Source organism: Pseudorca crassidens, chromosome 8 (genome assembly GCF_039906515.1).
Source record: "Pseudorca crassidens isolate mPseCra1 chromosome 8, mPseCra1.hap1, whole genome shotgun sequence".
Lineage (NCBI taxonomy): Eukaryota > Metazoa > Chordata > Mammalia > Artiodactyla > Delphinidae > Pseudorca > Pseudorca crassidens.
The window spans coordinates 22,876,439-22,904,403 of NC_090303.1; the positions used below are offsets into that span (position 1 = coordinate 22,876,439).

General features: G+C 40.0%; 1 protein-coding gene and 1 pseudogene across 10 annotated transcripts in view; both read right to left on the reverse strand.

The window, feature by feature from the left end:
• MAGI2 (membrane associated guanylate kinase, WW and PDZ domain containing 2) overlaps positions 1-27,965 on the reverse strand; it is a 1,357,470-nt gene that overhangs the window by 310,564 nt on the left and 1,018,941 nt on the right. The window lies entirely within an intron of this gene.
• LOC137228918 (pyridoxal phosphate homeostasis protein pseudogene) lies at positions 7,157-8,663 on the reverse strand (annotated as a pseudogene).

A 27,965-nucleotide genomic window follows, 5' to 3' on the forward strand; every position in this document is an offset into this window, starting at 1 on the left:
GCACGTGGGATCTTCCTGGACCGGGGCACGAACCCGTGTCCCCTGCATAGGCAGGCGGACTCTCAACGACTGCGTCACCAGGGAAGCCCAACTTCCTGCTTTTTGAATGGGTTTTTGCCTGATCTCAGTTGGGAAGTGTGCTTATCACAAATAACCAAAGATGATGATGATGATAACTAAAATTTACTGTGTCAGGCACTGGACTAATCACTTTATATGTATTAATTCTTGTAAGGTAGGAATTAGTCTCTTGGAAAGTTTGATAATATCATACAATGTTTCTGTCTATATTCACTATACTTGCATTAGATCTCAAGGATTTACTTACTAATCATTGCAAGTTTGTACCCTTAAACAACATCTGTTCTGAGTAGCTTAGTAAATAGAGGATCAGTCATTTTAAATGTGATGGTCCAGGGTTCAAGTCATTAAGGCATTAACTTCAGCTCTGTGTTGGTGGTACAGTGGTGAGCATAGCCGTCTTCCACTTTATATCCAGATGCTGAACATAGTAGTCTATGCAAAAGTTCTCATTTTTCTAGTAAATGCCTTCATCCCATTCTTAAAACAGAGGAAAAGTTTTCAGAGAGCAGTTTTTAATATACTTAATTTCATCCCCAAACATCTAGGGAACTTGATTTGGTCACCAAGTCTTTCAGTGTGGTGAATATTTCATATTTTTATGTCTCAATCTGGTGGCCAGGTGACCTGAAAAATACTTCATACAGAACATATGCTATTTGAGATCAAGCTGTAGTTGACTTTTAGTGTACTTTCTGCCCTCTCCATTCTGAGCTCCACAAAACCACACTGGTTGTCTTTACTGTAAACTAATGTAAACAGCTTCAGTTGGGTTCTCATTGCTGCTATCCATCCATCCATCCATCCATCCATCCATCCATCCATCCATCCATCCATCCATCCATCTCAGGCACTGTCCAATGTGCTGAGGTCACAAGCATGAAAGATAAAATCCCTCTCTTTAAGGAACTCAGTGGGACACAGACAAATAAGCAGGCAATCCTAAGTGTGTGGAGGTGGTGATGAGAAAGGAAAAACCCTGACTCAGACCAAGGAGACTGGGAGGAGAAGACTTTCTGGCGGAAGTAATGGGTTTTTTTGTGTGTTTTTTTTTGCGGTACGCGGGCCTCTCACCGCTGCGGCCTCTCCCGTTGTGGAGCACAGGCTCCGGACACGCAGGTTCAGTGGCCATGGCTCACACACCCAGCCGCTCCGCGGCATGTGGGATCCTCCCGGACCGGGGCATGAACCCGTGTCCCCTGCATTGGCAGGCGGACTCTCAACCACTGCGCCACCAGGGAAGCCCGGAAGTAATGTTTGAACTGACTTTTGAGGATAAATAGGGCTTGACTTTGGCAAAGAGCACCCTCCTCCTCCTACGTCACCTGGATAGTGTTAAAGCACCAGAAACTCACCGTGTTCAAAATAATAGCTATCATCATCCCTCTTCATGACCCCTCTCCACCTCCCCATATTTATAGTCCCTTCAAATGAAGGAACTGGGGCTGTCTTTAACAACCTCATCCTCCAAATTCAATCATCTGTAAAGCACTGTGCAGTCAGCATTCTCTCTCATATTACTCTTAGCCTTCCAGTCACTTTTCAAGTCCATCTTAGATTTGTAATCTTAACTCCTGCAATTTTCCAGCTGATGTGGAATTGCTTGGTAAATGGTAAAACATCATGCAAATGTTAGTGGCTTTTAGTCTAAATCACACTAATCCTCTTGGTGATCTGAGCTACTTCCATGGTTTTAAATACCACCTATACACTGATAAATTCAAATTTATATTTCTAGCTGTGCCCTTTCTCTTGAGATTCAGACTAAAAATCCCACTGTCTACTCAATATATCTCCACTTGGAAATTTAAAAGGCATTTCAAATGTATGAGCTTCAAAACTAACTCTCCATTTCTAACACTCCTCGCTTTGCCCAACTTGCTCCTTTCATAGTCTGCCCCATCTCAGTTGATGACAACTCCTTGAATTCCTCCTTGGTCTCTTTTTACCACATCCATCTATTCCATTAGCAAATCCTGTTAACTCTACCTTCAAAAGCCATCCGGAATGTACATCTCCACTGCTCTCACACCAGTCTAAACTACTTGGTGCTGCCTTCCTACCTGTCTATCTCTTTCTGCTTTGCTATAGTCTATTCTCCACACTGAAGCCTGGTGATGTTTTATAGAAGTAAGTCAAATTGTGTCACCACTCTGCTAAAAACAAAACCAAACCCTCTGGAGCTTCTCTTTTCACTCAGAATAAAATCCAGATCCTTAGCGGGACGCATGCTATCTTTTTGACATATTCTATCACTCTCCTCTTTAGCTTCTTCTGCTCCAGCCAGGATGCTCCTGCCTTTGCCCCTGCTGTTCCCTCTGCTTGGGAAACTCTTTTCTCAGACAGTTATGTGAGTTGCTCCTTCCTTTTATTCAGGTTTTTATTCAGATGCCACTTCCTTAGACAGGTCTTCCCCAGCCTCCCCATAAAACAGCAGCACATCATTCACTTAACCACCTTAACCCTAATTTATTTTTCATTATATTTTTTCATACCTAGCAAATATCTTTTGAATGTGCTAGGTACTGTCCTAGGTGCTGAGAGTATAACACTAAACAAAATAGGCAAAAATCCCTTTCTTTCATGGAGCTTACTTTCCAGTGTGGAGAGAGTCAATAAACAAATTAAACAGTATGCCAGATGAAAATAGGTTGTATGGTGAAAATCAAAGCAGGGAAGCGAGATAGGATGTGTTGGGGCAGAGTGGTGGTTACTGCTTAATAAGAAAGTCTTCGCTGAGAGAGGGCTATTTGAATAGAGGTCTGAAGGAGGTGAGGGAAGATAGCCTGTGAATGTGTTGAAAATGAGTGTTCTGGATATAGAGAATGGCAAATGCAAAGCCCTGAAGCAAGATCTTGCTTGATGCGTTCCGGGAGAACACCAGTAAGGAGAACAAGGTAGCTTGAAAAGGGCAGCACTTCTCACTACTTGCATTATATTATAGATCTATTTTTTTTTCTATTGCTTATCTCTCTCCTTCAGAATGTTGGCTCCATTAGCGCATGATCCAACGTTTTGTTTTTAACTGCTTTATCCCAAGAGTCCAAGACTGAACCTTGTTCATAGTACAGATTCAGTATATATTTATTGAATGAATTGTCATGCACTATAGACAAAACCGGCTATTCACAATCCTTTAACATGCTCCATGCTTTTTAGCTTTTCTTGTCTTGTTTATGTCCTCCATCTAGAATGCATCTCTGCTTTTTAAAAGACTATCCTTTAAGACACAACTCCAATAATACTGTTTTAATGAAACCCTGCCTGGTCGGCCATCAGCTAAACGCCATTTTGCCTTTTTCTGATGATTCTTTGTATTGTCATCACTGTTGAACAGAAAGCTCCATGGGACAGTGAGCATGACTTTGAGTCTCCAGGGTAGAGCACCGTGTGTAGCCTGGTGGCTAATCATATGTGCAAGATGCTCAGTAAACAGTGAGATAAATAAGTATCTGTTGAAGGAAGTGAGCTACTTCATGATTTACCTTATCCAGTCAAAACTGCTATTATGTTCTATGGTAGTTTACAAAGTAACTCAAGATCCCTAGATGTTGGTCAGCATCACAGAATTTGAAACTCCTTTTCTGAATAGCAGGGTAACTATAAGCGCCAACCTCCTTTACAGGGAGGAATCATGGCAAAGGGAATCCTTCTAAATGGTGTCCCCTTTGCATTATCCATGGCACTGTATACATGGGAGAGTGACCGGATCCTTTTCTTTGTCATTCAGTCCATGGTTTCCTCCCCCACCCCCTCTATTTTTAAGCATTCCAGATTGGTAATGCTGTTATTTCAAAACTAAGAGAATCGTGACCTTTAGGCTAAAACACTGCTTTGAATCTGCAATACATTGCTGATTGTTTACAAATAAATGTTAATATAAAGAAAGAACCAATATTTGTTGGTATCAAAAAACAATATGGCTTAACTTTTGCTTACCACCCATCACCTTAAATGACCTGGCTTTTCAGAGGACTGACAATTCAGGCAGAAAAATCACATTTTGGACAAACTGCATCAGAAAGTGTGAAAATACCTATTGCAAATGGACTGATGTGGTAACAAAGAGAAGACCGTGTATATCTGTTGAACAAAGAGGAAGTGGAAACAAAAAAATTCACAATTTGTATGGAAACACAAATGACCCGAATAGCCAAAGCAATCTTGAGAAAGAAAAACGGAGCTGGAGGAATCAGGCTCCCTGACTTCAGACTATAATACAAAATTACAGTAATCAAGACAGTATGGTACTGGCACAAAAACAGAAATATAGATCAATGGAACAGGATAGAAAGCCCAGAGATAACTGCATGCACTTATGGTCACCTTATCTTTGATAAAGGAGGCAAGAATATACAATGGAGAAAAGACAGCCTCTTAAATCAGTGGTGCTGGGAAAACTGGACAGCTACATGTAAAAGAATGAAATTAGAACACTCCCTAACACCATACACAAAAATAAACTCAAAATGGATTAAAGACCTAAATGTAAGGCCAAACACTATAAAACTCTTAGAGGAAAACATAGGCAGAACACTCTATGACATAAATCACAGCAAGATCCTTTTTGACCCACCTCCTAGAGAAATGGAAATAAAAACAAAAATAAACAAATGGGACCTAATGAAACTTAAAAGCTTTTGCACAGCAAAGGAAACCGTAAACCAGATGAAAAGACAACCCTCAGAATGGGAGAAAATATTTGCAAATGAAGCAACTGACAAAGGATTAATCTCCAAAATATACAAGCAGCTCATGCAGCTCAATATCAAAAAAAAACAAACAATTCAATCCAAAAATGGGCAGAAGACCTAAATAGACATTTCTCCAAAGAAGATATACAGGTTGCCAACAAATATATGAAAGGATGCTCAACATCACTAATCATTAGGGAAATGCAAATCAGACTACATTACAAATATAAAAATCAAAACTACAATGAGGTATCACCTCAAACCGGTCAGAATGGCCATCATCAAAAAATCTACAAACAATAAATGCTGGAGAGGGTGTGGAGAAAAGGGAACCCTCTTGCACTGGTGGTAGGAATGTAAGTTGATACAGCCACTATGGAGAACAGTATGGAGGTTCCTTAAAAAACTAAAAATAGAACTACCATACGACCCAGCAGTCCCACTACTGGGCATATACCCTGAGAAAGCCATAACTCAAAAAGAGTCATGTACCCCAGTGTTCATTACAGCTCTATTTACAATAGCCAGGACATGGAAGCAACCTAAGTGTCCATCGTCAGATGAATGGATAAAGAAGATGTGGCACATATATACAATGGAATATTACTCAGCCATAAAAAGAAACAAAATTGAGTTATCTGTAGTGAGGAGGATGGCCCTAGAGACTGTCATACAGAGTGAAGTCAGTCAGAAAGAGAAAAACAAATACCGTATGCTAACACATATATGTGGAATCTAAAAACAAGTTTCTGAGGAAACTAGGGGCAGGACAGGAATAAAGATGCAGATGTAGAGAGTGGACTTGAGGACACGGGGAGGGGGAAGGTAAGCTGGGACAAAGTGAGAGAGTGGCATGGACATATATACACTACCAAATGTAAAATAGATAGCTAGTGGGAAGCAGCCGCAGAACACAGGGAGATCAGCTCGGTGCTTTGTGTCCACCTAGAGGGGTGGGATAGGGAGGGTGGGAGGGAGACGCAAGAGGGAGGAGATATGGGCATGTATGTATATGTATAGCTGATTCACTTTGTTATACAGCAGAAACTAACACACTATTGTAAAGCAATTATACTGCAATAAAGTTGTTAAAAAAAAGAAAGAGGAAGTGGATGTGCTAATATAGTTCCACTTCACTGCTACCAAAGACTTGAAAGGCTTCTCCTTAGTTAATTGAAAGGCCAATTAGCAGGCCTCTCTAAGGGCAAGTAAGCCCAAGTCAGATTTTCTTTTATTTCCTCATCCAAACCCTTCTCTCCCTCTAATCATCAGTAATGTTAATGATGAACTCAAGCAAAGTATTTCTCATGGTAGAATGTGGGTTGCATTGTCTACTTTTCCTACTGGGTGGCATTCAAAATAACAGCACTTTGATAAGCTCATTGTTTCTCCAATTTAAATCCATTTTAACTTGGCTACTGCTTCACTAGTTGACACTGGTTTCTTGTCCACATTCCAACTATGGGCATAAAATAAAGTGCTATCTACAGTGTTCTTGCCTTTGAAACTGTCATCAAGTCATTTAAATAAAAGACATACTGCCAAATATTAATGAAGCTTATTAGAAAAATGCTATGATGCAGAAGATCCCTAGGATATAAAATTATGGTTTTATGCACTAATTTCGGTACCAGATGACTGTATTTTTTTTTTTTTTTTTTTTACTGAAATGCTCAATGATGCTCTAAATATTGGAAGTTCTGAGAAAGTGGAACGAGTGAGCTATCCATTTGCCACTTAGTCACATGTTCACAGTGGCCTTTTCTATTGGTTATTAAGGCCAGTTCTATCTTGAATCAACAATTCAGTTCAGGCTCCTGAAAGTCATTGGTGTGGTTGGTTGGTTGGTTGGTTGGTTTTCAAACTCACATTTTTATTTAATAGACTCTGAAATATCACACTATAGCTTTGAGTGAAATAGTACAAGAATCGTAATGGTTTAAGTTTTACAAAGTTACATTTCGGCAGCAGCTTCATGGGAGTTGTTTCATAAAATTAAAGAGTGGGGCTTGAATAAATATGAAAAACCCACCTGGAAAACAAACAACGACCCAGACTACAGTCGTCCGTCGTGACTATCCGAGAATTGTGCTTTCCGAGTTTCGAAGAGCTAGCTACTCTATTAATGGCAAGACTTGCAAAATTCTGCCTTATAAACATGGTTGGGAGGGGAGGCTATTAGTATGCCTAAAAAGTGCTCCCAGGAACAGGAAATTCAAAACCAGGCCTTGTTGAAACCATGAGCCTGCACTGGCTTTGAGGGGATCTTTCATTTCTGGGGAGCTATGAGATAAGTAATCATCATAATGGGAACTATGGTGGCAGAAGAATCATATCATTTGATTCTCATCACCATAGGGCCTGGGGCAAAAGCTCAAAGTCCTGTCCCTGGAGGAGGATGTTAGAAAGGCCCAAGGACCGCTGCTGTTAATTGCCCTGTAATTTTCAGCGTCAGCACCACACGATGGCCAAGGACACAGCTCTCATCAGACACAATGTGGGTTTGGCGAACTAACTCGAGCCAGGTCCCGAAGTTACCTGTACTGCCATGCCAGAGTGGAGACCAACGTTTACTGGGTGGGGTTGAGGCTGGGGGCAGAAACCACACTGCTCCAGAGCAGCAGAGATGGCTACTCAGTGGGGTTTGTACGGAGTTGGTAACAGGGAATTTTCTATTGAAGTGGATGACAAGTTGGAATCGCTCTGACTTTGGTGATTATAGGCATCAGTCACCAAGTTTTAACCTGGGAAAGGCATTCATGGGTTAGTTGGTGCTGCTGGGCAACGTTCAAGCCTGAACTCAAGTCCTGGCTAGTGCCCAGGTACCTGTTCTGCAGAAAAGTCTGGATTCCTCAAATCTAATCCAAAGTCACTGCTTGAAGTGAGCTTCCTGTGTCAGACACTAAGTCAGATGGTTTCCATCAACACACATAATCGTAGGCGTGCCTTCTCCAGGTCCTGAGGAGGGCGTGGTCGTGCTGTGACGTGGGGGATGGGAAAGTGAAAGCCCAGGTGAGTGCATAGTTTGTCTTCCTGGACCCGGCCCTTGAGCTGGGCCGCTGCTCAATGTGCCTGGGCCACCTCTGACCCCGGGGCCTTCAGCTCTGCTGCACGCTTGTCCAGGGCAGCTTTCTTGGAAGTAACCTCACTCTCCAGGAATGGTGCTTCCTATTCGGACATTCGCAGATTCCACTTCAATCGTGTGTTGGAAGTCCATGGACAGGCCCGTGTTCAGCTCCACCCGGTTGGTAGGGATGCTCGGTTTCCTGCACAGCTCCTCCCAGAGGGGCAGTAACACCTGGAAGTCTGGGTCTGGTCCCTGACTAAGATCGTGCCCAAAGCCCCCGAGGGTCATCAGTACCACGAACTCCGGGCTGGGGCACTTGGTGTTTATGTGTTCCACCACGGCCACCATGGGGGCAGGCCACGTTTGCTCTCCTCTCCACTGGTGTTAATCTGGTCCATAACCTTTAACCTTTCAGGAGAACCTTTTTCCTGCCACGCACTGCTCACTTTGTCTGCCAGCTTCACAGAATCCACTGCTTCCAGCATGAAGAGAGTGGGGACAGCCATCAATCTGCTGACATTTTGTTTCTGTAGATGGCCAATGAAGTGCCATTTGATCTCAGGACACGAAGACAGAATTTTAGGATTTGATGTTTTTTCAAGCAGTTCCTGAACATAGCTCTCCCTGAAAGTGCGCTGCTGGTGACTGTAGGCCTCGATCCCCCTGTCTGCAGGTTTGGTTTTGCTGACTGCTACTAGCTGGGGCTGGATGGCTGGGAGTTCCCGCAGCTGCCGCGCTACCCCCCTGCTGCACGCGCTTGTTCACTGCCCTCAGGGCGAACCCATCCCACAGCTCCGAGGCTTGCTGCCAGCTCTCCACATCCCCCAGGGACTAACATCCTGGTATGGTCTTAAGAATAATGTTTACATAAGACAGGCAGTGTAATAGCCAATGCCAAGTAATCTGCAACTGAGAAATTTTTGAATAATTTCACCAAAGAGTTTTAAATCATACTTAAAACAGTCAAGTGAATAGAGAGATACACACATTCAATTCAGGATCAAATGTTTTAACTATCATTAGCATTCTTTCCAGAGCATTAAGTATATGCAGGAAAATTTTGCCTCATCTTCATAATTTCTGTAATCAATAGGCAATGTCAGTTGAGCTCTCTGAATATTAATCCCACATATAGAAAAGAAAGGGAGCATTGACACCTAAAACTCAGTCATATGTTCATCTTTGTCAACTCTATAATTTTAGACTATTTTATATTCAAAGGACAACATTTGTAAAATAAAGGCTAATTTTATTTATGCTTGTAAAAAGCATTTTACATATTTTCACCTATATTACTGTTATATAAGCTGTTAATTATGAAGACAGTTATTAAAAAATGAGTAATGGCTTCTGATCCTTTGGCTAATGAACTTAAGTAGAGGCAGATACCTTTTAGTACTAAAGTGATAATACTATTTATTCATTTCTAGACACTATACTCCTGGTTTGCCAAGCAGTGATAAGATAGTTCGTGAGGTTTAGATGTATAGATTATCTATTTTGAAACCCAAGTTGTATTAGATGTGGTTCTATATACAGTAATTTAGAATTATTCCAGCCTATATGGTAGGTAATTCACTGAGCACTCATTAGGTTCTATTACCAGGTTTTAAAAATGTAGTAAGTTGTTAAAAAATGATTATTGACGCCTTTCAAATTATGCAATGGAACTTGACCCAAAGGCAAGTTCTGTCTCCATCTCTTCCTGACGTATGATCTCTGGTACGCTGCTTAACCTTACCTCTGTTTTTAATTCTGTAAAATGGGTTAATATCAACACCTTTTTCATTGAATTAGTGTGAAAAGCAAATGAAATATTTTATGTCAAAATATGTTGTAAAGTGTAATATAGATAAGAAATGTCAGTTACTATCATTATTGTAATTATACTACTGTTGGCCCTTTTGTATGATATGTTTGTGTTTACTGGAACATTTTTATGATCTTTCCTGCTTACTTTATTAACCTTCTATAAAAAATAATAAAATATTTATACTTCTCAGATTTTGAGTTTCCAGTTTATGAACTTAAATTTTCAATATGTATTTTAAAAGCAACATCAGCTCTACAATTCCCAATTATTTAACAACTATTGGTATAGTTAGATTTTTGGATTCTAACTTCTTGAGTAGAAGAACATTGGGTGGAATATGACATACTGAACGTGGTGTTTATAAGATATTATTTGGTTGGAATAAAGATGCTGGGAGTAGAGATACGGATGACTAGTTCATGTGTAAGGTGGCAAGGATCTGGACCAAGCAGAGCATTGGAAAGCAACAAAATTCAGTGAATTCAAACTAAATTACAAAGGAAAATCTGACAAGCTAAATAATAAGCTTAATGTAGACAATGAAAGAAAAATGTTAAATTACCATGTAATGTTGATTACCTGGAAAATGGTAGTATCAGTGATAGAAAGATGGCATTTGAAAGGATGAGCCATGTTAAGAAGGAAATATGGCCCAAGAAACTGACCTCTGTTTTGGCCATGCTGGTGTCTGAAGCGTTGTTGATGGAATATTTTGTGGATCATAACTTAAAAGCAGTTTAAAATATGGAAACACAAATCAAAGATGAAGATGTAGTTTTAAGTGTGATGAAATGATAGCAAATAATGATCATGGCTAGTAACAAATGACTTATTTATGTTATGTTATGACTGATGGCAACTGACTTATGTTACTTATGTTATGACAAGGGTTATTTTAAATGCTTTCTACACACTAACTCTAATTTTCACATCAAACAGTATCTCCAATTTGCTGATGAGAAACCTGAGGTACAGAGAGGCTACACAACTTGCCTTATATTACACAGCTAATAAGTAGCTAAGCTAGAATGAGAATGGATGAGCTCTTCCAGGAAGCAAAATAGAAAAAGAAAAACAAAAGATGGAATGAAAGGCAATTCCCATGGGCAGTGGGAAAATGAGAAAGAAGGAAACCAGATTCCAGGAGCAACTAGAAAAGTAGGAAAAGGTCAGCTGAGCTTTGTCACAGAACAAGGCAAGGCAGAGTTTCAAGGAGGAGGGTGTGGTCTACAATGTTAAGTACTTCTGAGAGTTCAAGAGCAATGAACTCCCAGCAAAGCATCTGGATTTGGGAGTGCTGATGAGACAGAAGCTTGGGTAGAGTGGTGGCTTCAGAAGCCAAGCTACAGAAGATCAAGGGGATGGATATGAAAAGAGGGAAGTAATAGGTAAAGAATAATTTTTCATTTTTGCCTATGAAAGGTTGTGACAGAATAATAGTATAAAGAGACTAAAGGGATAACTGAAGTTTTTAAAATTAGAACTTCATCTGATGCATGAGAATGTTTCAATGTAGTAAAGAAAGAGGCAAAGATGAGGACACATAGTATCTTTTCTAGACCATAACTCCAGGTCAATAGAGGTAGAATACCTTCGTAAGTGCTCATATACTGATAACACATTTAGGCTTTTTTCTCTTCTTTTTAATTAAAAAAATAGTCAGTATGCAAACCCTTGGCACTTTTCAAAAATTCTTAATTTGGGGCTTCCCTGGTGGCGCAGTGGTTGAGAGTCCGCCTGCCGATGCAGGGGACAGGGGTTCGTGCCCCGGTCCGGGAAGATCCCACATGCCACGGAGCGGCTGGGCCCGTGAGCCATGGCTGTTGAACCTGCGCGTCCGGAGCCTGTGCTCCACAACAGGAGAGGCCACAACAGTGAGAGGCCCGCATACCACAAAAAAAAAAAAAAAAAAAAAAACCTTAATTTGTTAAAGGATCAGAGGGGGCCTATTAATACAAACACAGTATTACATGAAATGGGTGTGTGTGTGTGTGTGTGTGTATATATATATATATATATATATATATATATATATATATATACACACACACACACACACATATAGGCAAGCAAAGCAAATTTAGTTGAAATGGAATTTTGGGAGAAAACCTCACCCAAAAAGTTGCAAATTTTATTTTCAAATGCTAATGTTTTTCTTAAATTAAAAATTAGAGGCATTTAATTTGCGTATAGAAATACGAAGGTCAAGAATGAAATTTAGGCAGGTAAATTTTAGCTGCCCCCAAAAGTACTATGAAAATTATTCAATCATGTAGGACAAATAGCTTTGGGTATATTTTGCCTAGTGAAGGGCCGATTACAAGACAAGGAAATGGACACAAAGCTTAATAACATAAAAAATTCAAGTTCTATCTATGTGGTTGTCAATTTAAAACATCAAATATGGATTTTCCAACTTGAATAATAAAGAATAGAAACAAAGTAACTAACACAAACAAAATAATAAAATCAAAATATGTATGAAAAAAGTTATAAAGAATAGAAAAAAGATATGTTACTTTTTGATATAAAGAAATATATCAAATGAATTGTCATGCACAATGTTTGTGAACTGTCGTGCACAATGGCCAGCAGGGCATTGTTTGTTTACTTTTCTGCATTTAAGGCTGTATCCACATGTTAAGCAACATTTTTTTTTCAGAGGCAAAAGAAATCATACACCTATTTGCTATTGTGTCAATTTAAATACTCCTGATACTACAATGATGTTTTAAGAATGACTTTAAAAAATTATTGTATTTATGACCTAAAATTACAGAAAGCTATGGGACTAGGAGCTCTGGAGACATGAGTTAGCATGGAGACACGTGTCAACCTATACTAAGTTAACCCATACTAAGATACTGTTCACTTTGAAAGGCCTCTCCTCCATTTGTCTTAGAAAGATTAATTAAACTGAATGTTTCTGTACTATTTATCATTCAGCTGAAGCCTTGGTGCATGATACACAGTGCAATGACAGATTGATTTTGTAACTGATTCTTCTTCAAATAATACTGTAATGAACCCACACTGCCTTAAATGGCATTAGTACAATAGAAGACTTTAACCAGTAGCTCAGGAGCCACCTACTATGTTCTCAGAATGAATATTATTGCTATTGACGTTTTGTTAGATAAGATGCATTTTACAATGACATATTAATAGGATGTCATGCAGATTAAGTATTTATAATGCCTCTTTATTGCTTTTTTATGACTTCCAAAGATATAAAAACGATGCCTTACAGCTCCCCGAAGGAGGTTAAAAGAAAATAAGTTATATTATGGAATTAAGAAGGCACACTAACGTAACATGTTCATTTTCTATAAAAATAACTTATGTCTTGGCCTTGGTTCAGGACTCACCTATCAAAATAAGAAGTATCTTGGAAGTAGCAGCTCTGATTTATTTTAAATGTTTGTGTGGTGGTGATGGGAGAGAGAAGAGGCACGATGGACACAGAAGAAGAGTGGAACTTTGTAGGACAAAGAACTTGCTGTGGAATTATTATATTATCAAGAAATGAAGAGGGCACAGAAAAAGAAGCTGAGTACGAAGACGGACATCAGTTATAATACAAATTTCTCACAGCTAGCCCTGGGCAGCATGATCCATAACTTTGAACGTTTAGAACTGGCTCCATCAGTAACAGTTTATCAGTGTTAACAAGGGGCATGTCCACACATGGCCTCGTGGCCTCTGAGTTGACTGTTTTTCAGCCTATTGCCTTTTGCTTGGTGACTTTAACCATCATTCTTTTCTCAATCAATTATAGTGACTGTGTAGTGTGTCCAAGTCATGCTCCAAGATAATTAAATGTTTAATGTTGTTGTTTTTTAGCTATGTAGTTTCTTGTGTATATATTTATTAGAACTATAAAATTAGCTGACTTTGCCTTTGGTGGTATTTATATTTTGATTCTATTAGATTGTATTCAACTTATTGTGGCTGTTTCTATCAGAGGATAGGACATTGATTCCCAGAGTTAATTGTCAGGCATACTGCTTTATCACGGATGAACTTTATCCAGTTTGCTGATTTGGGAATTCTATCTAAAGGCCACAGTTTTATACTGTTATTAGACCAATATTTGTAATTTTGTGGCTCACAATTGTCCATTTTTATTATTTTAGAGCTGGAGAGGACCTATGACATAATCTAATTTACCGTCATATTTTTGGACAGAGGATACTGAGGCAAGAAAGTGAGAAGTTATTTTTACAAGTTTCCAAGCCAACTGTTCTGGTTACCATTTTGTGTTGTCTCCCACTTGGAATTAAGTGTTTGCATTTTGATTTCACACAACTGAGTGAAATCATTAAATAATATGACCTAGCATTAAGTGAGAGACATCATCCGGACATTTGTGGGCTAGAGGGCCAATGCACATCCAAAATGAATCACGTTAACTGGCATATACTTGGCAGGGTTGCATATTGTGCCGTTTTCCCAAAAATAAGAGTTGATGATAGAGGTCACATACCCTGTTATTCCTTTTATTTCTTACAAGCACTGCTGTCTATAGAATTTAGTCATGCTATTCACACTGGGTTCTTCCTTGGAGGGTTTCAAACGTTGATCAGGGGTATTATTACTAGCCCATTGAGTCCAACTGAATCACATAGTTCCTTGCTCACATACACACACCAGTAATTATAGGCCTAGAGAAGACTGGACATTATGCCAGAAGCTCGTTTTAAAGGATATTATCATTCTCAGCCAATTAGCTCAGACTCTATTATATTCAGAATTGCAACTGTTCCAACAAGGATTAAATGTACATTAAGATGCTAATAAATTTAAGACTTCAAAATTAGAGATTTTTTTCTGTTCTGCTTCTACCTCATTTCTGGTCCATTTCATTTTAGTAAGTTTTTAACTTTAGAATCAGTTTGCAGGTACACAAACATGTGCTTCATTTTGTGGAAGAAATGGTCATTTTTTCTCCCCATCTCTTTCTTCTTCTCCTTCTTTCTTAGCACTGATTTTGCTTTGCTTCAACAATTTCTTATACTTCCCTTGGCTCACTCCAAAACACATTCTTCTTTTAAACCTTTCCCATGATGGAAGCTTTGCTATTTCCACAATCAGTCAGAAAAGATATTTCACTGCATCATAAGTCTTTGAGTTGGGTACTTCCACAGATATGTCCCAGGATGCCCACTGGGAAGTTTCTTAGGTGTCCATCTGTCATGAGTGATAAAGAATTATCTACAATACTTTGCTGTTTTTTTTTTTTTAGTTTTCAAAATCAATATTTATTAGGAAGGTTTTACAGTTGTGTTAATAAATATACATACATAATTCAATTAATATATTAAGCACATAAGATTTCACTAGAATATTTAACTCTGTAAAATAGATGCTCAGAAATTGACAATAAATTCAAATTACATTTCTTGTTCATATCACTAACAGATAGTCTCTTTTACAGTGTCCCTTTGTCCCCTATAGCTATTACTTTGGATGGAAGTGTTGTCAGATACAAACTTGTCTCTTTTCCCTTACATTTTCCAAGGTGCACAGCAAGCAATGAATAAAAGCTTATGTATTCCTTCTCTTTCACCAAATTTTCGCCCAGTAATGAAACTGGGTGTGTAGAAATAAAAATTCATCTTTTACATCGCATTTTAGTGTTGAAATAGATGCAATTAGTTCCTGTCCTTCTTCCATTTACATTGAGGGGATTAGAGAAGAAGCTCTTTAAACATTCTGAGATCCTTATGTTGGTTTCTACATGAATTCCAAGTGGTGTTAATAGTATTTTCAGAAAGGGTGCTTTACTTACTAGCTGAGAAGAAAATGAACTCTGTAACCCTTTGGGTATATATCATAAAACAGAGCTGCTAAAAGAATTTTCTATCATTAACCTATCAAACTCTTTCAGAATCTACCTATCAATGGGAAGTGGGCAATTTTGTTTTCTTTGCCTTGGCCTCAGCATATACTGTCAATTAAGCTAAAAAAAGCTCCAGAAGAAGCCATAGTAAAGTTAGTTGCAAACCAAGAGGCATTCAACTATAAAGAAGAAAACGTGAAACTTTTTTTATTAAGAATTTGAGCAGAACTTAAATTCTAACCTCAGAGTGAGTAGCTACTGCTAAATCCCTACAGATTTTATAAACTATATTGAACAGCAGATGAGCAATCCGGGATGCTGGCCGCAGAACTGATAAACTCTGAATCCTGGAGCTTTGCTGTGTGTTTTTTCTTTCTTTCTTTACTTAGAAACTAGATAAATTAATACTTTCCCTACTCTTGTTTCACCCATGATTCTCCAAGGAATACTGAGTCAGCTTTCCTTCAACAGTTTTGAGACACTCATAAAGGTTCCACATATGAATTATTTGCTTTGCTTTTTTCCCAGATGGCATAACACATATTGTGGTTTGCTTCTACAGACTGTCAGTTCTTTTGGAATTGAACAGTGCTGCATAAAACAACTACTGCATATTGATTGTTTTCTTTTGCATCTATTCAGGCTGATTTTCCATTCTATAGATTAGTGGCTTCGCTATCGCACTCTTGTAAACAGAAAAACTCTTTGAGTATTGAATGGAAATTTATTTGTCCTTCTTGTCTTCTTCTCACCCTCTGGAGGGAAATGTTCACTCTAGTGAGCTTTCAGAAGATGTAAGGTTACACCCTGCTGAGCCAGAACAGGAGACTATGGAAGATTAAATGCCAACAGTGTATTGTTTCCATACCAAACACAAAAATTAGCCATTGGCCTCCACCTAATGGTTCTATAATCTAATTAGACAGATTGACAACACCCAGAAGGGAAAAGATAAGAATGCACGTCAGCGTCAGCGTAGTAAGTTAAAATGGAGAAAGTGGCATGTTAAGATGTTTGAGAATGGAAAATCACCATAACACTAACTTATAATTGAAGCATTGTTTTGCAGTTTTCAAAATATTTTTATAGTCACTATCTCATCTATCTTATACTATGATGCCAGCAGTTTACTGGACAAGGATATCAGATACATACTTGGGTGTTAGATTATGATGAACAGAGTATGATGCAAATTCTCAGTACTGAACTGTAATGATCCTCTTCCTGTAATTCATTTTTCTCTGAGGACCTCATTCCTCACTTCAACATCTCAGTTACGTGAGCAAAGGGCATTCAGACTTTTTCCTTTGAGTAAAAGAGACATCATATGCTTGGACTGATGTAAAATCTTCAAAGATGTTTCTACATCCTATGTAGAAGTGAATTCTCTTGGGATCACTTCTTCAGATATACTACATTCCTTCTTGTGTCCCAGGCTTGAAACTAAACCAGAAGGCAGTCTGGAATTAGGAGCCTCAGAGATCTGCCCTGGGATTCTACTTCATTACACCTTAGTCTAACTAGTTAGGTCAATTTTACGTATACGTAGATTTCTTTTCACAGAACATAGTTTCATTTGAACTGTAATGATCACGTGAAATCTTCTGAGGGCTCTAAGTTCTGTGTTTAGATAACTTGGCTATCTAAATGACATACTCGACAAAAATTACTTCATAGGTCTTCTTGTTCCAAGAAGTTTTGAAACACCTTTATAATTTGGTACTTCTTAATAACAAAAGATACCATTTATTGATAAAAAAAGGGGAAATGGCTGCAAGATATATTTGCTGGCTTCCTCCCAGCAAAACACTGGGTTATACTGTAAGGAAAAAAAAACATGCTATTATAAAATATCATGCGTTCTGTGTATTGACCTTGAAGCTGTCTTTTTAACCAGCCAGCCAGAGGTATATAAGATATGCAGACAGGGTATATGTTAGTGAAAAGGGAATGTATTGTTCCCTTCTAACTAGAACTTTCCCTCAATGTCTTTCTCCATTAATAAAAAATATGGAATTTGTTCAACAGAATAAGTTCAACACATACATACACACACAACACATATAACACACAGAGTTAGCAGCGGTGGTGGTGGAGGGGTGAGAGGAAGAGAGGGCAGGTAAAGGAGGAGCACATAATGCCACACCTGAGAGATGGTGATTTTATGAGCCATACGGTTCAACCTCCAGCCAGAGCAGAAACACCTGACAAGTGACCATTTAGCCTCGCCTTAAACCTCCAATGCTAGGGAGCTAACGACTCTCCTGGAAGGAAGTAGCACAGTGGTCAAGAAGGGGTTGAATCTCAGCCTTACTATGTACTGATGATGTGAGCTTGGCTAGTTTCTTAACTTTTCTGGACTTAAGTTTCCTTACTTACAAAATAAGAATAATGGTATCTATACCACAGGGTTATTGTAGAGATTAAATCAGATATTATATTTTAAGAGTTTGGCCTAGTGCCATGAAACTCTCAGTGAATGAATATTGTTATTAGTTAGACAATCCATTCTGTTGTAGGGTAGCTCTGTCATTAAGCTATTTTAAAAAATAAATCAAAATCTGTCTCTGTATAACTTTCCCCCAGTTGTGGTTGTTCCCCCATCTGGAAAAACCTAGAAGAATCTGATGGAAAACAAGGCTGCTCCTTCTTCCTTTCGGCAGCTGTTCAGTGCCTGAAGCACCATGCATTCTCTGTGTTGTGGACTTTGGCATGTAATTCTTCCCCTCTCCCATCCCACTGAGTTGTTAACAGTGTAGACTTTGCTGGCAATATAAAATGAATCCTACTGCTACCACTTCTTCCTGAAAAGGAATCAAAAAGGGAGTCATAAAATAAAACTCAACAAAGAAAATATAAATTGTGGAATTGAGAACTTAGTTGTCTTTGATGAGAGTTTATAGATGTTGAACTTTATGGACGTAAACCTTACATAGAAGTCATGTTCACATATTACCTAACTTAGCCTCATTCCTCATGTCTTATGAGTTATTAAAACATTAGCTAAAACCCTCCAAACTTGTTTCTCCTTCTGTGTTAAAGGTGCCACAGTCCACTTAGTTGCTCAAGCACGAAATCCAAACAAGCAAACATACTGGACTCTTCACTCATCTCATCTGCTCAGACAAGAAAACACTGATTCCACTGTCCAAATATTTGCCACCTCACTTCCTCTTTCTCCTCCCATGGTTGTTAGAGCTGAGATCCCAAAAGATGGATGCCCAGCACACAGCAGCCTGGCAGCAAAGGCCCCGAGGCACTGAGTGCCAGGACCTCACTCTCTTCCTGCCTTCTGACCGCCAGCCGCTTCTTGCCACTCACTGAGCCCAACTGGGAGCTCTAGGGCAAGAGAGCCCGTTGGTGGAGTCCATAGAGGGAACTAGAGGAGGTGGGTTTGGAGTGGAAAATGGAAGAGATCCTGCACATTTCTTAGCTTCTCTTCTCACTCCTGTTTCTCTACAATGCATACTTTATACAGACTCTGGAGTTAACTTTCTAAACATGCACATTTGATCAGGTTGCTCCTCTACTTATAACCCCTCCATGCCTCCTAAGCACGTTTTATAGTTCCCTTCCACATTAAGCTCCTGGCAGCCTTTCACCTTAACTTCTGTTCCATCTTCCGTCTCTGTTGCCTCCTAAGTTTAAGGGCATAACAAACAGCCCAGGGTTTTGCATGTCCCCAAGATTTGGGTTTATACGCTGGTCTCCTACCTGGCACAGCTCCTGGCTCATAGTAGAACCTCCCATCTGTGCCTGCAGAATGAATGGATGTCTGCACTTTTGCACACAGTACTCCCCGTACCTCGCATGCTTGATAAATTCATAATCTCCCTTCAGGTCTCTGAATCATGCTTCGTCTGTGAAATCTTCCCTGGACTCTCCCTACACCCCCTCCTCCTGTGAGAGACTTACTCCTCTGTTCTCCCTAAGCAGTCTGCACACATCTCTTTTAGTATTTATCTCCAGGTGCCACTTGAAGTTGTTCACATGCTTCAGTTACTTTACCAGACTGTATGTTCCTTAATGGCAGAGGCTGTCTTATTCATCCATGGGCCCCCAGGACCTGAAAGGATGGCTGATGCATGGTGGGCACACAGCCTGTTTATTGAAGAGCATCGTCTATGGCATGGGGGGTAAACGAATAAAGTAATTTTTTTCTACAGTTACTATTTTCATGCCCCTGGGAAAATTCTTCACTTTTAAGTCACTTTTGGCTATCATATGTCCGGTCTCATTAATGCCTCAACTTCCTAAACTTGATTTAAATCTCTTTTGCTCCTACCGTCCGCATGGGTTTTCCTGGGACCCTGACAGCTCTGAGGTAGGGGAGGCATGGTCTGCCTCTGGGGCACTGCCTCCCCCTTGACTCTTCAAGGTCTAGTTTTTCCAGTGTGTTATGTGCAGAGACGAGGGTTTCTCTATTTAACTCTGCGATGGCATTCTTTTTTGGCGTAGGTTGTGGCTGTTTGTCTAGTGAAAGAGAAATGGCCATTGAAGTGGCAGGTGCCCGGTGGCTGGCTCTCTTATGGAATCGATCTGTGGATTCATCCTAGGGCCAGTGCGATATCTGGCTCAAGCTTGACCCCTTTCATTTCCATGGTGCCCAGCCTGCACTGCCCAGTCTGTTGATGCTGGCTTTCCTTGCCCAGCAGGCAGCTCTCTTGAGTGGTACGTGGAAGATAGCGGGCTCCAGTCAAGGTCTCTTCCCCACAGTCACTTCGACCACAGAAAACTCGCACAGCCTTGCCATGCCAGATACTTGCCATGTCTTCTCTCTCTCTATCCTGCCATCTCCCCCCGATTCACTTCTCTTCTCTTCTGACTGGTAAAGGAAGCAAGTCCACTGCCTGAGCAGATGTCTAATGCGCAAACCAAACCACCAACTCCCCTTCCTTTAGGCAACCCCAATTTCAATGAGTGATGCTCTTAGGGCCTCCCCTTCACTTGGACTGAGATGGGGAAAGGGAGTACCCCTCTCTTTCTCATGGGCACCACTGGATTACCTCTTAACACAAACGCTGCATCCCACATAAGAAGAACTACCCTGGAGATTCTCTTTTCCCCTCTCCAGCTTCTGTTTATACAGACTAGGGTGAGAGTGGAGGGGCTGATTGTGGTGGGGTCTTTCCACAGCAGCCTTAAGGGAGGCTGACAGGCCCTAGAGCCAACTCTGTGAAGAGTACCACTCAACATCCCAATATAAAGTTTGTTGGATAAATGAATGATCAGGGCTTCCCTGGTGGCTCAGTGGTTAACAATCCGCCTGCTAATGCAGGGGACACGGGTTTGAGCCCTGGTCCGGGAGGATCCCACAAGCCGTGGAGCAGCTAAGCCCATGCACCACAACTACTGAAGCCCGCGCACCTAGAGCCCGTGCTCCGCAACAAGAGAAGCCATCGCAATGAGAAGCCCGCACACCGCAACGAAGAGTAGCCCACGCTTGGCACAACTACAGAAAGCCCGCGTGCGGCAACGAAGACCCAACTCAGCCAAAAATAAATAAATAAATTCATATTTTAAAAAAATGAATGAGCAAATGGATATATCTATTTTGAATAATTCTTAATAGAGAGGAATATTGTTGCTGTGCAATGAGGTGCTAGGTGGATTTTGAAACAGAACAAGATGAGTCAGTGATAGAATTCCAATGGAAAGCCCTGGACTTCTGTCTCAGTTGCCAGCTTGCCATCTTTGTGCAACCTCCCCTTGTCTTAGCATGGTGTATGTTCATAACATTAATTAGTTTTGCTGCTGCACACATCAATAACAGACCGGGAGAATTACCATCAAAAAATTCGGTCTTGTATTTTTCAGAATTTGCAAAGCTGAACAGGGAGGAAAATGTCATTTCTGCCAGAGGCACAGCATCTTGCTCTGCTCTTACGTAAACTCACTATCAGGCAATCCCAGAAACTGCCTCCACTTGCCTCTGGGCAAAATGTCTCCTTTTCATAGAAAAATGTCACCTTTTCTCTAGGTAATGGCAGGTAGTTCTTTTATTTCCAAAGGAAAAATGACCTTTGCATTTTGTTAAAAAAAAAATTCCCAAGGACTCGGCTTTGATGAAAAACACTGAAAACAATTCCATATCTTGTAATTTGTACTTGAGGTTTTATTTTGTAAATTCTGAGATTGTACCTGTCACCACCGATGTAGCCTGCAAACGAATGTCAATGACCAGAAAGTCCTGGCACCTTGTTTTCCAGGAACGTTCCCTGCACACAGGATGGATTCTTGTAAACCCAGCTCTTGTCGCTTGCTGCATCTAACGCCCACCCCCCTCCCCCAGCCCACTCCTACCACACACACACACACAAACACCACACTGCACAAACACCCCCCCCCACATACACACTTTAATCTCATTACTGTAACACTTCAAAGCTTTTATGTGCTAATCCAGGATTACAGTTTTATACAAGTCCATAAGAAACTGCTCTGAAAAAATGCCAGTGCTGTGATACAGTTTGTCTATCACCATGCTTAAAAGTATATTTACATATACACACTACTAGATATAAAACAGATAATCAACAAGGACCTACTGTATAGCACAGGGAACTCTACTCAATATTCTGTAGTAACCTATATGGGAAAAATATCTGAAAAAGAATGGATACATGTGTATGTATAACTGAGTCACTTTGCTGTACACCTGAAACTAACACAACATTGTAAATCAACTATACTCCTATATAAAATAAAAATTAAATTAAAAAAGTATACTAAGTGCTTCATAAAAATTTAGAGATGTGACCATCTAAGTCACTTTTTTTTTTTCATGGCAAAAATTTTCATTCTCTTATGAGAAATAGAAGAAAATATATCCAGTATTCTTTTCTTTTTTCAGGTGAGAAAATAGGAATGAAAAACAAGAAAGAAGCAAGAGGAGTGAAAATTTCAGGACACAACACTTTAAAGCAAAGAGAGAGAGAATACAAAGGTGTTGATACGGAGAAAGACAGTTCTAGGTTAATCTTGCTTTCACAAAACAAAGTTCCCACTTCTTTTGTCAATATCTCACATACGTGGCGAAATGTTTTCCTTTCTGACAATAGTTTTCACCATTAAGAAATGCAGAATTAACCTTACAGAGTTGGATTTTCGAACAAAGTAGTAAATCAGATGATGACGCAAGATTTACCGTGTGTGCTCTTGTCAGTTCATGCAAATCCTCAGCTGGAGCATGTGAGAGGCACATAATTACACTGGATACAGGAATAAGGTTTCTGCAGCTGTAGCAGTTTTGATATTTGCAGACTCCAGCACACTCCATCTCTAATTTCACTGGCAGCTTGTAAGAACCAGCAGAATTACACTTATAAACAAAGGTCTGCATGGTAATTTATCTCCTATTGACTTCAGTGACGTCTTCTGGTTTAGAATGCTGAGAGATTTATAATTATGAACTAGATCTAAGACTTAGCTGATGAAACAATGAAAGACATATTTCTTGCCTCTTTTTCCCACATTGCACATATATCTGTAGATGATGATATATATGTGTGTGTATCTATAATCAAACTCCTCACTGAGCATTTACAAGCCTACGTGACAATCTGTAGGAATATGCACCAACACCCTATATAGCTATTTAATTCAGGGAGTATTATTCTCTCAACAGAAACATTTACCTTGCCTTATACATTTTCCCACTATCTTACCCTCCTTAGACTTTTCTTTTTATTTGTTGTGATTCAGGATTGACATGCTTTTATTTTCGAAGGGGTTATAATATCCAAAAATGAGGACCCATCATTAAACAAATGAAGATTAAGTTACTGACTTTTCTAAAAGTGTCTAGCAGACGTCTTAGAATCCAATGCATACCTAAAAGACACCCAGCCTAATTTTCAGCGACATGTGCACACATAAGAAGCTGAAGGTCCTATTTCAGCTCCCAGTCTATCAACAGAGTAAGGGCCATCAGCACGGCCCCACGATTCTGAAATCTTTCCGGTTATCTCCTTTAAACCAAAAACTATTTAAGGAGGCAAGAGCTGTTTCGTTAAATGTTCAATGCAGAATCATTTTACTCCCAGGGTCCAAAGGGGGAGAGCCTAAGCTGCTCATAGATATTTTCATGTATCTATCATTCCCAGAATGCCAAGGCTTCCTTCAAATTTGTGGAAAAGAGTCTCATAAATATATTAATAATTGCTATAGAATTTTTAATATATTAAAAATTGCTAATTTTGAGTGATTCCCTATGTTGTGTCCTATTCTAAGTACTTTAAATGTAAATAATTCATCTAATGAATTGTTTGGTTAAACTAGACAAAGGAAAGCCTTAGATGATGCTCTAAAGGGAACATAGATAATCACAGAGGATCTATGATATTACAGCACATCTCATGCCTCCATAGTAATCCATGTAAGCACATCATGCTTCACAGACTCATTCCACTGTGCAATCGACAAGCTGAATATCTGCTATATATATGGCTGGATATCTGCTATATATATGGCTGAATACCTGCTATATATATGGTAGAGAAGTAAGCCTTGAGGATTTGTTAATGATCAAGTCAGACACAGGCCCTGACCTCAGACAGCTTATAGTCAGGTGGGTCGGGGGAGGGTAGTAAATAATGAGAGATTACAATTCATTTGGGGGAGGGGATGGATAAAAATAAGCACCTTTTATAAAAAAAGCAGATTGTTTCCTGATGAACCAAAGGTGCAGTTCCATTAGTGAAGGGAGAGAGAGCAGCAGGAACTGAATGAATCTGACATTGTCTATGAGAATACATATGCTAACCCAGACACCAGAATCTGGTAAATTTCTGTCTACTTGGATACTTTTTGGTTCATTTATAAGTAAGCGTATTGGTTATCTGGCCTCAGACCTAAAAAGTTAAAGTGATAAAAACTTCTTAATTGCATTTAGATAATACCTTTATTTCAAGTGCATCTAACTTAAGCTGAACACCTTTCCCTAACAAATATACTGACAACCAACAACCTTCTCCAGGGAGCAGGCATGAAAAATGCTAACCCTATCATCTCCAGTCCATTTCCACTAAACTTAAATAATAAGCTTTCAGATTCTTAAAATGCCAACTTCGTATCCCGTAAGGGTACTCTAAACATCCCTGGTGTTACAACAACTAACACCATTCTGAGCGCTGCTCTTAGGCTGAGTGGAGGCCTCACCCACTTTCTCCTTTAGCTCCTAGGAGGGCCAGTGAACCTGTACTGCAAATTAATGTAAGGCTTTTGTGCAGAATAACTTACAAATAATAGTGACAAGAGCACATTTAAGTGCATTGACTGTCATGATGTTAATAGGTACAGTTGCCATGAATATTGTAACTCAATTACCGTGTGACTTATCCAGATGGATATCAATACTGAAACTAGAAAAAAAAAATTAAAGCAGCAAACTTTGCTACCTCTGTGTTAAAATGGGAATAAAGTCCTTAATCCTGGGGCACAGAAGAGAACTAGGATAGGACTTGTATAGAAGTTATCCCTTCTCAAGTGAGCTTTTATCTAGACTGTGATTTTACATGAAGATGGCATAAGCAGCACTGTATAGGCATTTACAAAGAAAAAAAGACAGAAATGTGCAAAAAAAAAAAAAAAAAGAGGTACTGTAATAGCATTTATTTGGGTTACAAAGGTCTCTTTTTATTTATTTATTTTTTTTGCGGTACGCGGGCCCCTCACTGCTGTGGCCTCTCCCGTTGTGGAGCACAGGCTCCGGACGCGCAGGCTCAGCGGCCATGGCTCACGGGCCCAGCCGCTCCGCGGCATGTGGGATCCTCCCGGACCGGGGCACGAACCCGTGTCCCCTGCATCGGCAGGCGGACTCTCAACCACTGCACCACCAGGGAAGCCCACAAAGGTCTCTTTTTAAAAAACTAAATGAGTTATTGATGAAGCATAGCATAATTTTAAGAACTGATGCCACAAATTTTTTAATCCTTTCAAGTGGTTTGGTTTGTAGCCAAAATCGAGTATTTTGTCAACTATGGCATCTGCATCACCCACATATCGTCATGGAAGAAGAACAGTGGACAGGAAGTGTTTCGTGTGGCTCTCACCCTCGCTCTGAGCTGTCCTGCTATTGATCTGAAGGATACATCACTAGCAGTGGGGATGTTAGGTATTTCAACAAAATGAAGTGAGGTGCTGAAACTTAGGTGTGTTTGGAAAGAACCAAGAGTAAATATATTGTGACAAGCTAAACAAGCACAGTTTACTTCTTCTCTACGGGAGATATTAGTATTGGTCAGCTGGCTAGAAATTCAATTCCATTTTCTGGCTTTTATAGAACACAAGATGTTTTTGGAAGCATCTAAAGCTCATTAAACACCTAAAAAGGCAAAAATGACGTTAATATCAAGGGATCGTTTAGAAAATTATCTAACTTGGATTTGAGTATGAATATTTTGAAGGTCTTTCAAACTGAATTGCTGCAACCACTTCCTTTATTTTTATTAGAAAGACAGAGCTAGAGGCCTGGCGATTTTGCTGCTCATCATCTCTGGATGTGTTATTATGATGCACTATAATTTATTCATAGCACGATAGAGAACTGGAAGGCAAAAACAGTATCAACACGTGCCAGAAGACTGGGAGAAGGTAGAATGCCCATGAAAGTCAAAGATAATTTTCTCAGGGCACTTTGAACAAACTCAAGGAAGTCAGAAACAAAGAAGCCATAGGAAGGATACTACAGGAGATGAAAAGATGACTAGGGACTTTTTTTTTTTTTTTGCCACTTCTCTCATCAAAATGTGGGGCTTAGTTTCCTTCCCCTTTTATCTGGGCTGACGAGTGACTTGATTTGATAACATCATGCCAGTCCCAGGCTAGGCCTTGAGAGGCTTGACAGCTTTCCCTTTTGCTCTCTTGGAACCCTAAGCCGCCATGTAAACTGGTTCAGCCATGCTGCTGTTGAGACGGCATGGAGACGGAGATGCTGCACCAGCCCTGAGGAGTCCTATCCATCCCAGCTGAGGGCTCCCCTTGCACATTCCAGCCCACGGGAGATCCTGATGGTGGCGGCTGCACAACGCTCCCAACGTGAGACTAGTGGATGAGAGACACCCAGCCCATCCCAGGCAAGAAACCGGAATCTTGAGCAAACGTTTGACTGCGCTTTTAAAAAACCGAGTTTTGACATGGTTTGCAATGCGGCATTAGAAAACTAAACAGGTACTTCAAAGAATAGAAAGGTGACATTACTTAATTTGCTTCCGGCAATTGACAGAACCATCTAAGTGGTTTACACTACCTAAGTGTGAACACTTATTTGTGGAGGTGGGTGGTGATGAAGCACTGGCTGATTCACTAGGATGTTTTTATAAGGCAGCCAATCAGTAAGAGAGGAGTCATGGGAGAGACCACCGCAGTGTGTGCTCAAAATTCAAAAGGAAGCCTGCCCTGGGTGTAAGTTGATTATGAGGTGGGAAAACATGACACAGAAAACACTTCTGAATTACTTCTTGGGCTTTCTCATACATATAGATTTTTCTCAGGAGATGTTTAATTAACAAGTGTAGGATTTCATCAAACTGCTAAGGAGCTAATAATGGTTAGAGAGGACCAAAGAACACTGTGGTAAGGCAGCGTGGGAAACCACTGGGTAACCATTAGGTGGAAATGCATTACTGAAGGGCCAGCCCTAAGAGGGGCAATAGCTGTCACGTTGAGAGTAGGGTGGTCATCTGTCCACACAGCACTCACGGCCCCAGGTTAATCTCTGCTGTTCCACAGAGAGCTAAAAGGTAACTAAAATTTCAGATAGTGCAGTCATGAGATAGAATACCCCAAAGAGTGCTAACATCCCAAAGAATGAGAAATTGCACATTGTTCAATGTCCTAGCCTGATATGAAAGATAAACATACAGATTAATTACCTTTGTTCTACTGAGCAGATAGCCATAGACTCTACCTCAAAACTTAGTCCCCAGGAATATTCATAAACACTCCTTCAAAGAAATTCTGAGCAGAGGCTTGTTTGAGAGAGGGTCAGGCTAGGATGGAGAATGTTTGCCAAGCTGTACGGTAAGCGGGAAAGGAGTCTTCTTGCTACTACTACATGCGGTGGTTCTCAAACTTCAGTGCGTGTAAAAATGCAGATTCTAAGACTTGTAGTTCAACATGACAGACTGAACATATATGGCTATCCCCTTTAACAAAGACTTTAAAATGAATAAACCCACAGCAACGAAGAGAAGGGGAGAGGGGCCATTTTGACAGAGAGGGGCCCTTATAAAACAAGACAGCTCAAGAGAATTTTAGAATATGGAATATGGATAAAGGCATGATAACTGATGTATCATGGCTTTGGGAGGTATATTCTAGAGCAGGGGATGGCAAACTATGGCCCACGGAGCAAATCCTGCCGCTGCATGTATTTGTAAATACAGTTTTATTGAAGTACAGCCATACTCACTTGTTCACGTGCCATCCCTGGCTGCTTTCATGATGACAGATTTAAACAGCTGTGAC